Raw genomic sequence first — 14769 nt, forward strand, 5'->3', positions numbered from 1 at the left:
ATTTGTGCGGCTATTATTGGGCTGCCAATGTGGCGATGATCCATAAGTGGGTAATGGAGGGAGAGGGGGCGGCGTGGAAGAGGTTGGAGATGGCGTCCTGTGTGGGCACGAGCCTGAGGGCGCTGGCGACGGCACCACTGCCGCTCTCGCCGACAAGGTACACCACGGGTCCGGTGGTGGCGGCAACTTTGAAGATCTGGGGGCAGTCGAGACGACACAGGGGCGAGGTGGGAGCCTTGGTTTGGTCCCCGATTCGGGAGAACCATCGGTTCGTCCCGGGAAGGATGGATGGGGGATTTCGGAGCTGGCATCGGGCAGGGATTAGAAGAATGGGGGACCTGTTTATAGATGGGACGTTTGCGAGCCTGGGGGCGCTGGAGGAGAAGTTTGGGCTACCCCCGGGAAATGCTTTCAGGTATATGCAAGTGAGGGCGTTTGTGAGGCGGCAGGTGAGGGAATTCCCACTGCTCCCGGCACAGGGGACTCAGGACAGGGTGATTTTGGGTGTATGGGTTGGAGAAGGCAGGGTTTCGGCAATCTACCAGGAGCTGAAAGAAGAGGAGGTGGCCTCGGTGAGGAGTTAAAGGGCAAGTGGGAGGAGGAGTTGGGGGAGGAGATAGATGAGGGTCTGTGGGCTGATGCCCTGAGTAGGGTTAATTCTTCCTCCTCTTGCGCCAGGCTCAGCCTAATACAATTCAAGGTTATTCATAGAGCGCATATGACAGGGGCGAGGTTGAGTCGGTTCTTTGGGGTGGAGGATAGATGTGGGAGGTGCTCAGGAAGCCCGGCGAACCACGTCCACATGTTCTGGTCGTGCCCGGCACTGGGTGGGTTTTGGAGGGGTTTCGCGAGGACTATGTCCAAGGTGGTGAAAGTCCAGGTCAAGCCGAGTTGGGGGTTGGCACTATTTGGGGTAACGGACGAGCCGGGAGTGCAGGAGGCAAAAGAGGCCGGTATCCTGGCCTTTGCGTCCCTGGTAGCCCGGCGGAGGATCTTGCTATTATGGAAGGACGTGAAGCCCCCCAGTGTGGACGCCTGGATAAATGACATGGCAGGGTTCATTAAGCTGGTGAGGATAAAGTTTGGCTTACGAGGGTCTGTGCAGGGGTTCTTCAGGCGGTGGCAACCGTTCCTAGACTATCTCGCAGAGCGTTAGGAGGAGGTCAGCAGCAGCAGCAACCCAAGGGTGGGGGGGCGGGGGGGGAAGGGGGGGGCTCCTTTGGGGGGGGAAGCTTCCCTACGAGTACCTTTGAATGTCATATGGGGGGGCTACTGTATATGGGGAAACCCAATGTAAAAGTTTTGTATAATTTTTGACTGTTGTGTTTGCGTTTCTTTCTTTTTGTTAAGGGGGGGGGGTTGTTAAAAATGTTGTTGGAAAATTTGAATAAATACATTTTAAACATTTTTTTCAAACTTTCTGCTGTATCCCTTTCCCTAGTTACATTCCCCTGAACTCAACGGCAATGTAACTTTGGAGGCAGGTGAAATAGGTTGCTGATTCGACCATGTGCAAAGTCAAAATTCGAACTGTACAGCACAGAAGCGGTCCATTTGGCCCAGTGTGCATATACCGCCCCTTTGAGATAGCAAACCAATCAGTCCCACTCCCTCTGCAGTTTCCTCATTTGCAATTTATTTTATTTTCCAAGCACCTATCCAATTCCCTTTTGAAGGTTACAATTAAATCTGCTTCCACTACCTATCACACGTGTTCAATAAACAAGTCTGCAGCAATATCACCAGTTGCAGATGATTGTTCTGGGTATTTGAGGCACTAATCAAGGATAAATAAGCCTGCACGTTCTTCAGTGACAGATCAATTCTATTATGGTCCTATCAATTCCTTATAGTTAATGCAGTGGGTGTGTAGCGGACAGATATGTACTAAAATGATGTCAGAATATATATTTAATCAATACTCACTGTGATTGCAGGATGATTATAGACACATTTAACACAAGCCACAATCAGTGAACTCTCCAGATTTTGACTGTTGCAGTGTGAAGGGTACAATTATATTCAATCCCATCTCATTTCGAAGTAGGGTGTTATGGAAGAATTTATCTCCCAGTTTATAACTGCATGCAGATGAGCACAATTCACACTTGGGAATCTAGTGCTATTGCTCTTTTTTGTGGCTTTCAGGAGACTGGCCACAACAGTGTAGACATAGCTGTTGTGCCCAGATCTCATGCAGTTGTGCCTTCTCAACCAGAAGTAGTTGCAATAAGGGTGGAGGGGGTCTTAAGCATCATTGGAATTCATTAAAATATACCCGAGAACCCTCCAGCACAGAAGAAGTGCACTTAGCCCACCAGCCTGTGATGGCTCTGTTAAAGAGCCACCCAATTAGCCCATCCCCATTGCCAATCATTCCTCAGAGCACTACAAAGATGTCCCTTTCAAGCACTTCTCCGATCCCCTTTTCAATCTGCTTCCCTTCACCTTTCCAGGCCACACATTCCAGATAGTGAGATCGCACACCGCTGCAAGTTAATTCTCCCCACCTTTCCCTCTGCTTTCCTGCCCATTATCTTGACGGGGAGCCGGACCAGCTCCTGACAGAGCAGAGACTGTTTCAAGTTTCAGACATTAAACTGTGATACGGCTGAGTTACTACAGTCCCCTGGAACTTTGCTTGATCGTCCTCAGGAGTCAGGGAGGAATTTCCCAGCAGTTTTCCTAAATTGACCACAGATCCTTTCCTGTTGGCCATTTTTTTCCCCTTCCCCCAGCAGACTGCTCGACCAGAGAGTTGACAATGTGCATGGTTCTGCCATGTCTGATGGCACCGACGATCTGCTCTTGCCAACCAATCCAGGTGCTTCAAACGATGAAAAGGATTTAAAAGAGTAGATACGGAGAAAAATTTTCCTCTAAGGGGGGAAATCCAGAACAATCTTAAAATTTAAGCTGGGCAATTCAGGAGCAAAATCTGAAAATACTTTTTTTCCACGAAGTGATGTAGAGACCTGGAATTCTCTCACTCACCAGGTGCTTTTAAGGTTAAGGTTGATAGATTGCTGTTATTTACGGGTATGAATGGATAAAGGAGAGCGAAGGTGGGAAAATGGGGTTGAGAGATACTGGTCAGACATCTGAACAGTTTAAGGGGCTAAATGACCTGCTGTTCCTCATTTTCCATGGCCTAGTTTCATGGACATAAAGGTCTCCTGGCGATTAATCAGATCACAATGGGAGGGATTTTCAGTGCAACTTGCGGCGACGGAGCCAGTCCACCATTGGTAGTGGGATCTTCTGGTCCTGCAGTTGTCCATGTGGTTCCCCCTTGAATGTACCCCTCGCCACCGGAAACCCATGACGGGGGGGGGGGGCGGGCGTCCTCCGGCGTCAGGGCCGGAAGATCTCGCCACTGTAAATGACCGGAAAGTTCCGGCCTACGTCTCCGGTGAGCAGATTTTCATGCCAGGTATTATTGTTTGGGGGGGATGGAGCAGGCACGTTGCAAGAATGCTCACAGCTCGGGAAACTGAAATCTTCTGGTGTTAGAACTCGCACCAAGTTCTGTTCATCCCTCACCCCTGTGCTCGCTAACCTACGTCTGCTCCCAGTCTGGCACCGGTTTGGTGTCAAAACTCTCGTCCGTGTTTTCAGCTCTTTCCATGGCCTTGCCCCTCCCGATCGCTGCCATCTCCGCCAGCCCCACAACCACCCGGGGTCTCTTTTCTCCTCCAATTCTGACTCCCGTGCCTCCCTGATGTTAACTCTCTACCCTTGGTGGTCATGCTTTCAGCTGCCTACTGCTAAGCTCTGGAATTCTCTTACCAGTAAGGGCTGGAATGAACAGATTTTGGGCGCTCAGAGAATTGAGGAATATGGGAGTGGGTGGGTGGGAGGGGAAGGGGGGGGCGGATAAGAAAGCAAAATTGAAGCCAAGATCATCCTGAATAGGGGAGCAGGTTTGACAGCTCTCGGTCCTATTTCTTGCGTTCCTGTGCTCCCTGACCGTCTCCACCTCTCTATCTCTCCTCCTTTGTGACCAAATCTCATATCTCCTTCTGTGGTTCGGCGTCAATCTTTCCGTGCGTGTGGAGCACCTGGGGCTGTTTCAGCACATTAAAGTCACTGTATAACGGCGAGATGCTGTCGGGCGTACCTCCAAATAATGCAAAGGAGAGGCGTCTACAACTGATGGAGTCATTCCATTCTCGGAAGAGTGGAATGGCTTGAACGGGTAGCTCACGCACCTCAGTAAATGTAGCTCCTCCAGCAGCGTCCTCCCAGCTAACTAGGAAAGTTCTTGAAAAACCTGAGGCTCCAACTAGATGGAGAACCAATATTCAGGACGAGACAACAGCCAAAGGGGGGGGGGGGAGCAGGATGGAAGGAAACTAGGAGATAAAATACCTTTCTAAAAATTGTGGTAAACCACTGTATTGTATTGTATTGTACTGTTGTATTGTTACATGCCTGGGCTTGTCCCTGCTGGCTCTGCCTGTGGCTCCTCCCCCCGGGCTCATGTATATAGGTGGCCAACCTCCAGCCCTGCCCTCATTCTGGGACCGGCTGCCAGCAGGTGGCTTTAAGCTGGTTAAAGCCACAGTTTTTCTCTCGACTCCTGATGGTACATCAAAAATAAAACAAAAGTTTCAGAAAGACGTTACTTAAAATAATAATCTGGTTGAAATATGATCACTTACTGTTCAATGCCATGCTTTGATTCAACAAGTCAAGACAGCAGTTAGGATTTTCGAAATGTTTCCGAGATGAATACAGATGAATTTGGATTAAGCCTACATGGGATTTTGAGCAACAGCTGACTTTTCTCGGCACTGGTATCCAGGTCATGCTGAGTAATGCATTGGCAACTGGTCCTCCATCTACCCGGGTGCCTCAGCTTATCTTATGAATGGAGACACACCTCAGATCATACAGATTCATCAACATAAAGCTGTTGTGACTCGCTTTGCAAACAGGACCGAGTCCTTGTGTGTGTGTGTGTGCACTTCCTCATTTATTCTCCACTTGCACAGTATCTTGGTACAGCACACTCTGTACCCACACAGTTTATTATTTGGCAGCAACATGAGTTACTTGTAAGGCCGCCAGTCTGTCTCTGTTCCCAGTAAAAATGTTCCTGTCAATGACTCAATAACACTGACTTGAGAAGACCTTCGCTGAGTGTGTGTTTTGATTTGCTTGCAATTCTTGTTGTCACTGCAAGTGAGATATCGACTGCTTGCCAAGCTTAACAATATCTGAAGATGCACTCCTGTTTGAATATTTATTTAACGTACAATGATGGGTGGGGGCAGGGGCAGTTCCCTCCATAACCTTTGTCCTTTCTAAATTTTCAATTATCATTTTAAATTTGTTGAGTTTTCTATGGCCGGACAACTGAATGTATCAGTCATGAAACATTTAGGGGGTCATCCAAGGTCATGTACAATGAACTGCGTCGTGTACGTGAGAGGAAGGAGTGACGATAGTTCCCAAATCCCTCCACCACTGGGGATTTTCCATATCTCATTTCTGGGTCTCTATGATGGACTTACTCCTAGAGATGGTTTGCTCCGATTACTCCATGATCTGCTGCTGAAACCCAGCTCATGCCTTTGTTTCCTCTACACTTGACTATCTCAACACACCATAGCGGGCTTCGCACATTAGGCATAGACATTAGACTTTACAGTGCAGAAGGAGGCCATTCGGCCTATCGAGCCTGTACCGGCCCTTGGAAAGTGCACCCTAGTTGACCCCACACCTCTGCCCCATACCCATAACCCAGCAACCCCACCCAATCCCTTTGGACACTAAGGGCAATTTAGCATCGCCAATCCACCTATCCTGCACATCTTTGGACTGTGGGAGGAAACCCACGCAGACACGAGGAGAACGTGCAGACTCCGCACAGATAAGGACCCAAACCGGGAATTGAACCTGGAACCCTGGAGCTGTGAAGTGGCAGGGCTAGCTACTGTGCTATCGTGGCGCCCTACTTTTAACAAGCTTCAAGTGTTCCAAAGCTACGCGGTTCCCTCTCCCAAGTCCCGTTCACCAGTCATCCCCATGCTGACTGACCTCCATTGGCTCTCGATTATGCTTCAATTATAAAACGCTCAACCTTATTTTCAAATGCCCCCATGGCTTTGCCAAACCCCCCCCCCCCCCCAATATCTCAGTAACCTCCTTCAGCCTCACACACCCTCCAAGAACTCTGCATTCTTCCAACTGGAGCCTCATGTGCATTCCCGATTTGGAATTGTACCGCACTGGTGGCTGTGTTAAGCTCTAGAACACACTCTCCTGTGAAGCACCTTGGCACTAAATAAAAGTTGTTCTTGTATCTTGTGACGAGCTGTATGCTCAGATGCGAACCAGACAGACCTTGCTGATTATTTGACTTGCAATCCCTAAAATAGTCACCTGTTTAATTTGTCACTGTAGAACACGTAAGGAAAAGAGTCTACGTGGATTCAAAATTACATTCTTAAAGGTTTTGTTTAACAGTGTCAGCCCGTTTTAAACAGAAGGATATGCACAGAAACTCAAAACCATGTTTAGGAATCTATAAACTAAGATACTGAGTTGTGTGCACAGGAATGGGTTCTGCTCTCCTGAAATGGAGTGTGTCTCCTTACGCCCTAGCTACACATTTCACAAGACCAAGCTGTGGTTTAGGCACAGCAGTCCAAAAATCAGGGCCTTGGTATCCCTAGATTGCGCAAGGTTGCTCCTGGAGTTTAATGTGATAAAATCACATGGTGAATCAAAAATCTGTCGACCTCCTTTCTATGCTCCTTGTGTCCATCAAAAGCCCTGTCAAGCTCTTCCATGATCCAAGCTCATCCCCGTGTTTTCCCTCTCATTCTGCTCTGCCCACCCAAGCATCGCCGCCCTCCCCACCCTCCGCTCACCCCCACCCCCATTCCCAATCCCACTCACTAAAGCCTGTCAACATGTCCCCAGAGCAACCATAGAATTACCTAATGTCTGGGCTCTATCACCGATCATCTTCTTCGTGATTGCCTGCGGTTCAAGCAATGGCCACCTGACCAGCTCCGGAACGGCAGTGCGGCCAGCCAGCCCAGGCAAGAGGCACATTCGCCCCTGGCTTGTACAACGTGGTACCCATTAAAATCCAGCTCCATATCTTTAAGTGAATGTACATACAGCCCAAAACTAGGAACATTTCAGACCACCTTCCTCACCACTTCCTTTCAGAGAGGAAAAAAAAAAAAAATCAAAAAAAAATCTTGTGCGACCGTTCTGTTGATTTGCGAAAAGACAAAGATCCCAAAGTGACCAAAATATCCTTCCTGCTTACTTTGTCAGTGCGCAACCCAGCTTTCATTCGCCTGGTGTTTATTTGCAATTGAAGAGTTAATATTGACAAAATGTAGCGAGGCGGGAAAAATGTTCAGCAGCAAATTTTCACCCGAAGCAAAAATAAACAGTAACATCTGCAGCGCAAACTGGTGGAACCCGTAAATAATAATAAACTTTTTCGTTTTCTTCTAACTAAGCACCATCTGCAATCAGCCTTCCGTGGATATAAATAGTCCTTTGTACCGTTTCCTCCGACAGCTCACCAACCTCTCTTTTAGTGCCCCTTTCCCCTCACAGTTAGGGGCCTCGCTATCAGGTCATTTGCATATTTTACACCCTATTAACACAATTGCTCAGCAAGTGAATCCTTGGGGACTAATAACTACGCATTGTTTCCCTTCACTTCCTAAACTGTTATGTGTTTTGAAAAGCAGTCTATAGAGATTGTGGGAATTAATCTGCCAATAAACTACACTCTTGTTTCGTAGGGCGACCTGCCGCCGCTTTGAACAAACAGCAGGAAGGTAGTCGACGCGTTATCTGCTTTTTTTCTAATTGCCTGTCAGAACACAAAACTGTTTTCAAAACTGCCGATTGCAATATTGAGAGGGTGTTCTCCTCCCCTTGTGTGAGCAGTCAACAAAGGTTGTAACTACTGAGAGAAGAATTTGCATTCATTTAGCGGCCTCCACGACCTCGGAACGCCCCAAAGCACTTTGCAGTCAATGAAGTACCTTTGGAACGTATTGTAAAACAGCAATGTGATAATAACTAGATAATCTGTCTTTTAGTGATGTTGATTGAGGGATAAATATTGACCAGGACACTGGGGATGACTCCCTGGCCCATTGTCGAAATAATGCTGCGTGTGGGATGTCTTCCATCCACCTGACAGGGCAGACAAGTGCTTTAGTTCAATCGCCTCGCCTGAAAGACTACCCCTTCAGCAATGCCTCCTCAGTAGATGGCTAGGTGTTTGGTGTTCAAATCTCTGGAATGGAACATGAACCCGCAACCTTTCGACTCTGAAACTCAGGGCAGCTGTCAGGCCTTCCCCTGGCTAATCAGCCTGAAAACCAAAGAACCTGCAACTTTATCTTGAACCATCTCTTTTCTCAACAGGCTTCTGAGTTTTCAGCATCAGAAAATAACAATCCAAGTTCATGGATTTCATGCCAAAGCAACAGGCTTGATTATTTATTATCGCGGGGCCTACAGTAACGTGGAATTTTGGCAGGTCTTGCATCTAACCTGACATTTTTTTTTTTTTTAAACTGCACAAAAAGAAATAAAACGTGATCTTTTCACTTCAACCTCATTTTGAAAATGCGACAGGGTGGATTATTATACAACCGGCACCCAAAGGGGAATTTCATTGACAATAGGACATTCAGTAGGAAAAGGGGGAAGCTAAGAGGTGACAAATAGGAATAAATTACTCACCAGCATGAACTGTCGCCAGTTGTTTGTCACTGTAACCTGTCGTGGCACGTATGTTTGTGTGGAAGTTGCACGCTTTAGAAACAGTGCACCATTTCCATCACTAGGGTGCTCCATTGCTCTCCTTTCGTGCAGTTCTGGGTAAGGTCGCAACTCATCATAAGGAGTAACTCGTCATTTCTAAGAGTTTGAAATGTGTCTTGGGCAACCACCCTATGAAGCCGAGGCTATTGAATTGGCTGCCTGGTTTAAGGTTGAGCGGTGGGCACGGTGAAGGCTAATTCAATACCACCTGTTTTGTGCTGACACTCAGCCCGAATGCAATAATCCTGAATATGCTGGAAACACCGGGACGCCTATTGAGACCACTGTATCGGTCAATGGAATGGAAGCTGGGGCGGAACTCAGAGCAAATGGTCTACGTCGCAGACACAAAGGGCGAGATCTTTCGGCTGTTCCCACGACGGGATTTTCCCGAGATTTTCCAGTCCAGCTGACGTTGCGGGATTCCCGGCGGCCTGGGTTGGATTCAATGGCAAAATCCCATTGACAGCAGTGGGGCCAGAAGGTCCTGCCAGCAAGCCAAAGGCGGGACACTTCCCGCCCGCCAGAGAATCTCACCCAACACCAATTAACATAGCAAACAGTCTGGAGTCTGTTGCAAAAGGGTTTACAATCCTTGGCTTTATTCTGGCAAAGGAATCAAACAAATCTGCAAACGTTAAAAACAGAACCAAACTGGTTTCCTTCTTTACAGTCTGTTTGCGAGTGAACTCACAACTGATACTATAGCTGGACTTGCTGGAAAAAGCAGGGTAATTTCTTCAGTAAGTGAAGGGTAATGAATGAACACAGGGTGATGTACATCAAGTCAATTCCTGTTCTTTAAAGATGGAGGAATTACCAAGACACCTCCATTCTGGCTGGGAAAAGCAACCTAAAGCTTCCCACAGAGGACGAGCTCGTAAGGGAGGGAGATTGTGGTGCAGTGGTAATGCTTCTGGGCTCGTCATCCAGAGCCCCAGGTGAATCCCACCATGGAATTCAATTTCGACTGAACCCGCAATTGAAAGCTTGTTTGGGTCAATCTTCGTTTATCGCAGAAACCCGTCTGTTTGACTAGTGCTCTTGAGGGAAGAAATTCTGCTGTCCTTACCTGGCCTGGCCCAGTGGGTGATTCCAGACCGTCAGTAATCTGGTTGGCCCTTAACTGTCCTCTGAAACGGATTAACAAGCCACTCAGTTCAACGGCAAAAACGGATGGACAACAAATGCCGGCCTTGCTATCGTCGACCACTTCAGCCTGAACTCCATTTAACAGCCTTAGTTCCACATCCCTTCATTCCCATATTAACAAATGTGTAAAGTTGCATCAATCGCAGCCTTGAAAGATTGGCACCCAAAACCCATGACCTATACAGAAGAGTTCCGTGCTTGTCAGAGAGGCCTAACCTCAAAGCCTCATCAATCCTGAGTGAACACAAGCCCTCTCCCTCGCCCTTGATTTGCAATGCCAGTAAATATTGCAAAGGTTCTGAAGAAGAATCATATCTGACCCCAAATGTCAACTCTGTTTCTACTCGGGCAGCACGGTGGCGCAGTGGTTAGCACCGCTGTCTCGCGGCGCTGAGGTCCCAGGTTCAATCCCGGCTCTGGGTCACTGTCCGTGTGGAGTTTGCACATTTTCCCCGTGTTTGCGTGGGTTTCGCCCCCACAACCCAAAGATGTGCAGGGTAGGTGGATTGGCCATGCTAAATTGCTCCTTAATTGGAAAAAATTAATTGGGTACTCTAAATTTTTTTTTAAACTGTTTCTCCTCGCACAGATGCTGCCAAACTTGCTGAGTATTTTTCGCATGTCCTGTTTTTATTTCAGATTTCCAGCATCTGCAGTATTTTGCTTACACAAATATGGTTAAGGGCGGGATTCTCCAACCGTTCACGGCAGCGGGATTCTCCGACTGTTTTTTTTTGTTCATTTGACGTGTGCGCCGCAGGCTATGCCAGCATTTATTGGCCTTGAGAGGCCAGTTAAGAGTCCACCACATTGCTGTGGGTCTGGAGTCACATGTAGGCCAGACCAGGTAAGGACGGCAGATTTCCTCCCCGAAAGGACAGGAGTGAACCGGATGGATTTTTTTACGACAATCGACAATGGTTTCATGGTTACCATTAGAGTTTTTAATTCCAGATATTTTATTGAGTTCAAATTCCATCGCCTGCCAAGGAGGGATTCGAACCCAGCTCCCCAGATCATCACCCTGAGTCTGTGGATTACGAGCCCAGCGACAATACCACTATGCTACCGCCTCCCCCAAATCAGGGATTCTCCAGACCTGCTGCAGTGAATTGAATCATAGAATTTACAGAATTTACAGTGCAGAACGAGGCCTTTCGGCCCATTGAGTCTGCACTGGTTTCTTTGAAAGAGCACCCTACCCAAGCCCACACCTCCACCCTATCCCCACAACCCAGTAACCCCACCCAACACTAAGGGCAATTTTGGACACCAAGGGCAATTTAGCACGGCCAATCCACCTAACCTGCACATCTTTGGACTGTGGGAGGAAACCGGAGCACCCGGAGGAAACCCACGCACACAGGGGGAGAACGTGCAGACTCCACACAGACAGTGACCCAAGCTGGGAATCGAACCTGGGACCCTGGAGCTGTGAAGCAATTGTGCTATCCACCATGCTACCGTGCGGCCCTGAAAAGGGCAGAGTCCCAAATTCTCCGACCTCAGCAGCAGTGTTTCAAACATGCTGGAACAGTTCTGACATTATATGGCCATTTTTCTTTGGAACGGTCTCATTGCTACAGGAGCTGATTTTTCAGAGTTTGAGACTGTCTCCTGAATGATGCAGAAGGGGAATAGTTGAACATATCAAAGAATCATAGAATTTACAGTGCAGAAGGAGGCCATTCAGCCTATCGAGTCTGCACCGGCCCTTGGAAAGAGCACCCTGCTTAAACCCCATGCCTCCGCCCTATCGCCTTTATCCCCGTAACCCCCACCTAACCTTTTTGGACACTAAGGGCAATTTAGCATGGCCAATCCACCTAACCTTTGGACTGTGGGAGGAAACCGGAGCACCCGGAGGAAACCCACGCAAACACGGGGAGAACGAGCAAACTCCGCACAGGCAGTGACCCAAGCCGGGTATCGAACCTGGGACTCTGGAGCTGTGAAGCAACTGTGCTAACCACTGTGCTACAGTGCTGCCCTGAACATCAGAAAATGCTGAGCAGCATAAGGTTTACACGGCCCACCCAGCTTGCCGGGGGCAGTTGTAATGCTTGAGCAATCCGGGCACTCGCTGCACACCAGGAGTCATGTGCTTTCCTGGGAAGGCAAAGAACAGATGAAAACCCATGGGTTTTTAGGGAAAATAATTTACCGAATGGAATATCGAGGGTGATCATGTGTGGCGGCAGCCACAATATCCACCACTTTAAACTGCTGACTCTTTCAATGTATCATCCAGCACTGCTGATGCTTAGCTTTTAGGTTCTATCCTTGAGCCATGTGATGTTCAAGTTGTGGGTTCAAACCCCCTTTCAAAGTTTGATAACAAAACCCCGGCAGACACTCCCGCTGCAGTCGTGATGGAGAGCTGCGCTGGCAAATGGACCTGTTTTCTGATGAGACTCCGGTCGTTGGGATTCTCTTTTCTCGCTACCAGTGCAGCCCCGTCCAGTGGCGTGCGGCGGCTTCAATGGGAAAACCCATTGACAAGCGGCGGGAAGAGAGAACCCTGCCGCCAGCGAACGGCGTGCCACCGAGGAACACGTGGCTCGGAGACGGGAGGTTTCCGCCTGTTGTACTGTGCCCACCCACTCATGTGGCGCACTATTTCAAACAAGAGAACAGCAGTTCTTCCCGGCCCCCTGGCCAGTATTAATCCTTCAACCAACATCGCAAAAACACATATCCGTCCATGTATCTCACTGCTGCCCGTGGGATCTTGCTGTGCGCAAGTTGCCATGCCTACGACCTTAGAACAGTTACTACGTTTTAAAAGCACTTCATAGGCTGGATACCGCTTTCAGAAGTCCAAAGTCATAAAAGGAGCTATTTAAACGCAAGTCATTTCTTTTTAATTTGGTGTACGAGTAATAATGCCTGGCCATCATTCCAATGTGTGCATTAATGTCGTCAATTTTGTAAATAAAACGTTAATTTGTGTTGGTTTGTTTACTCATGTACATTCCCGCAATTTGTGCCCAAATAATAATAAGTCACTGGCTCCACAATAATACTGCTTTGCCCAGGGTGAATAACAGGAAGTTGAATTCCCTCAAGCAGGATCATTCCAATCAGCAGTGGTTGACACTTTGCTGTCACATATGTTTCTGTTTACGATAGAGCCATTGATGTTCACAATGCCGAAGAATATGACATCCCATTTCAAAGAGGGGAATTAAAACCAGCAGAATTAGGGTGCCTGACACAGCACATTCTGTAAAGTGCACGAAACTCCAGTAACCGCACAGGCAGTTGATGTGTCTGCCAAGGTAACAGCTCATCCAGCCCAAGTTCCAAGTCCTATTTTTGTTGGCCAGAGGAAAAACGAGGCGGCTAGCCTTCGGCCACAGAGAAGCATTGTTTGCTCCTCGCTTGCACCAGTCGATATGTAAACCACAACATTCAAGGCAAGAGCAAGGGCTCATAAGAGTGGAATTAATGTTCAGTACAAATTGATGAGCCATTGCAGGGAAGAGCACTTATGCACTGTAATATATATCACACTGTCATCTATTAATATAAAGAGGTACTTTTATGATACCACATTTTACTCCACTTAATTTTACCCAAACGGCATTTGTAGTTTACAAAGTTGTTAAAGAAGCATTCAGATTTTTCACAAGTTTTGGGGGGGCCAGGATTTTCAGTAGTCAATTGGATTTGAAGGATTGGGGTATTATCACAAAGTGTATGAGCTCACAAATTAGCAGGAGGAGTTGGTTAGTTTCTATCTAGTGCCTTATAACGGGAATTTCCGCACCCCCCTCACCCCCACCCATAAGAGATAGGAGCAGAATTAGGCCACTCGGCCCTTCAAGCCTGCTCCGCCATCCAATCATGGCTGATATGTTTCTCATCCCCATTCTCCTGCCTTCTCCCCATGACCCCTGGTCCCCTTATTAATCAAGAACCTATCTATCTCTGTCTTAAAGACACTCAAAGAATTGGCCTCCACAGCCTTCTGCGGCAAAGAGTTCCACAGATTCACCACCCTCTAGCTGAAGAAATTCCTCCTCATTTCTGTTTTCAAGGATCATCCCTTTAGTCTGAGATGGTGTCCTCTGGTTCTAGTTTTTCTGACAAGTGGAAACATCCTCTCCACGTTTACTCTATCCAGGCCTCGCAGTATCCTGTAAGTTTCAATAAGATCCCCCCCTCGTCCTTCTAAACTCCAACAGGTACAGACCCAGAGGAGTGGGCCTGGGGCGGGTGCTCTTTCGGAGGGTCGATGCACACATGATGGGCCGAATGGCCTCCTTCTGCACTGTGGGGATTCTATGATTCAGTGGGATCCTGATTCTGGAATGCCTGTAACCACTAATGACAAACATCTCAATGTTGCTCTCGTCTCAAAGGAAGTGGAGAAACTTATATTTATGTTGCAGTTTTCCGGACCTCAGGACAGCGCAAAGGATCTTTGAGGCAATGAAGTGGGTTTTTTAATCAAGTGTAGTCACTGCTGTGGAATAGTTGTTTCAAAAATATTGTTGGCTGTACCAACATTGCCACTCTGTCTATAACTGAGAGGTTGCAAATTTACGAATGGTAGAAAAAAATTCAATATATGAACAACCTTTCACATCCTCGGGATCTCACAGCTAACGCTTATTTTTAGACGTACATGTTGTTCTTTCAAATTTTTGTTGGGGGAAGGATATGGAAGAAAGGCAGAAAAATGGAATTAAGGTGCACAGGCCATTCATGGTCTACTTGAATGAAGGAGTCAGCCTGAGGAACTGAATGGACTCCTCCTGCTCCTGGAGACCCGACGTTATGTAAACAACAGCA

The 14769-nt window shown here is 47.7% G+C and overlaps 1 protein-coding gene across 5 annotated transcripts in view; it reads right to left on the minus strand.

Annotated features, from left to right (window-relative positions):
• aff2 (AF4/FMR2 family, member 2) overlaps positions 1-14769 on the minus strand; it is a 658399-nt gene that overhangs the window by 464514 nt on the left and 179116 nt on the right. The gene's annotated exons all lie outside the window — the stretch shown is intronic.

This window comes from Scyliorhinus torazame, chromosome 5 (assembly GCF_047496885.1).
Source record: "Scyliorhinus torazame isolate Kashiwa2021f chromosome 5, sScyTor2.1, whole genome shotgun sequence".
Taxonomy (NCBI): domain Eukaryota; kingdom Metazoa; phylum Chordata; class Chondrichthyes; order Carcharhiniformes; family Scyliorhinidae; genus Scyliorhinus; species Scyliorhinus torazame.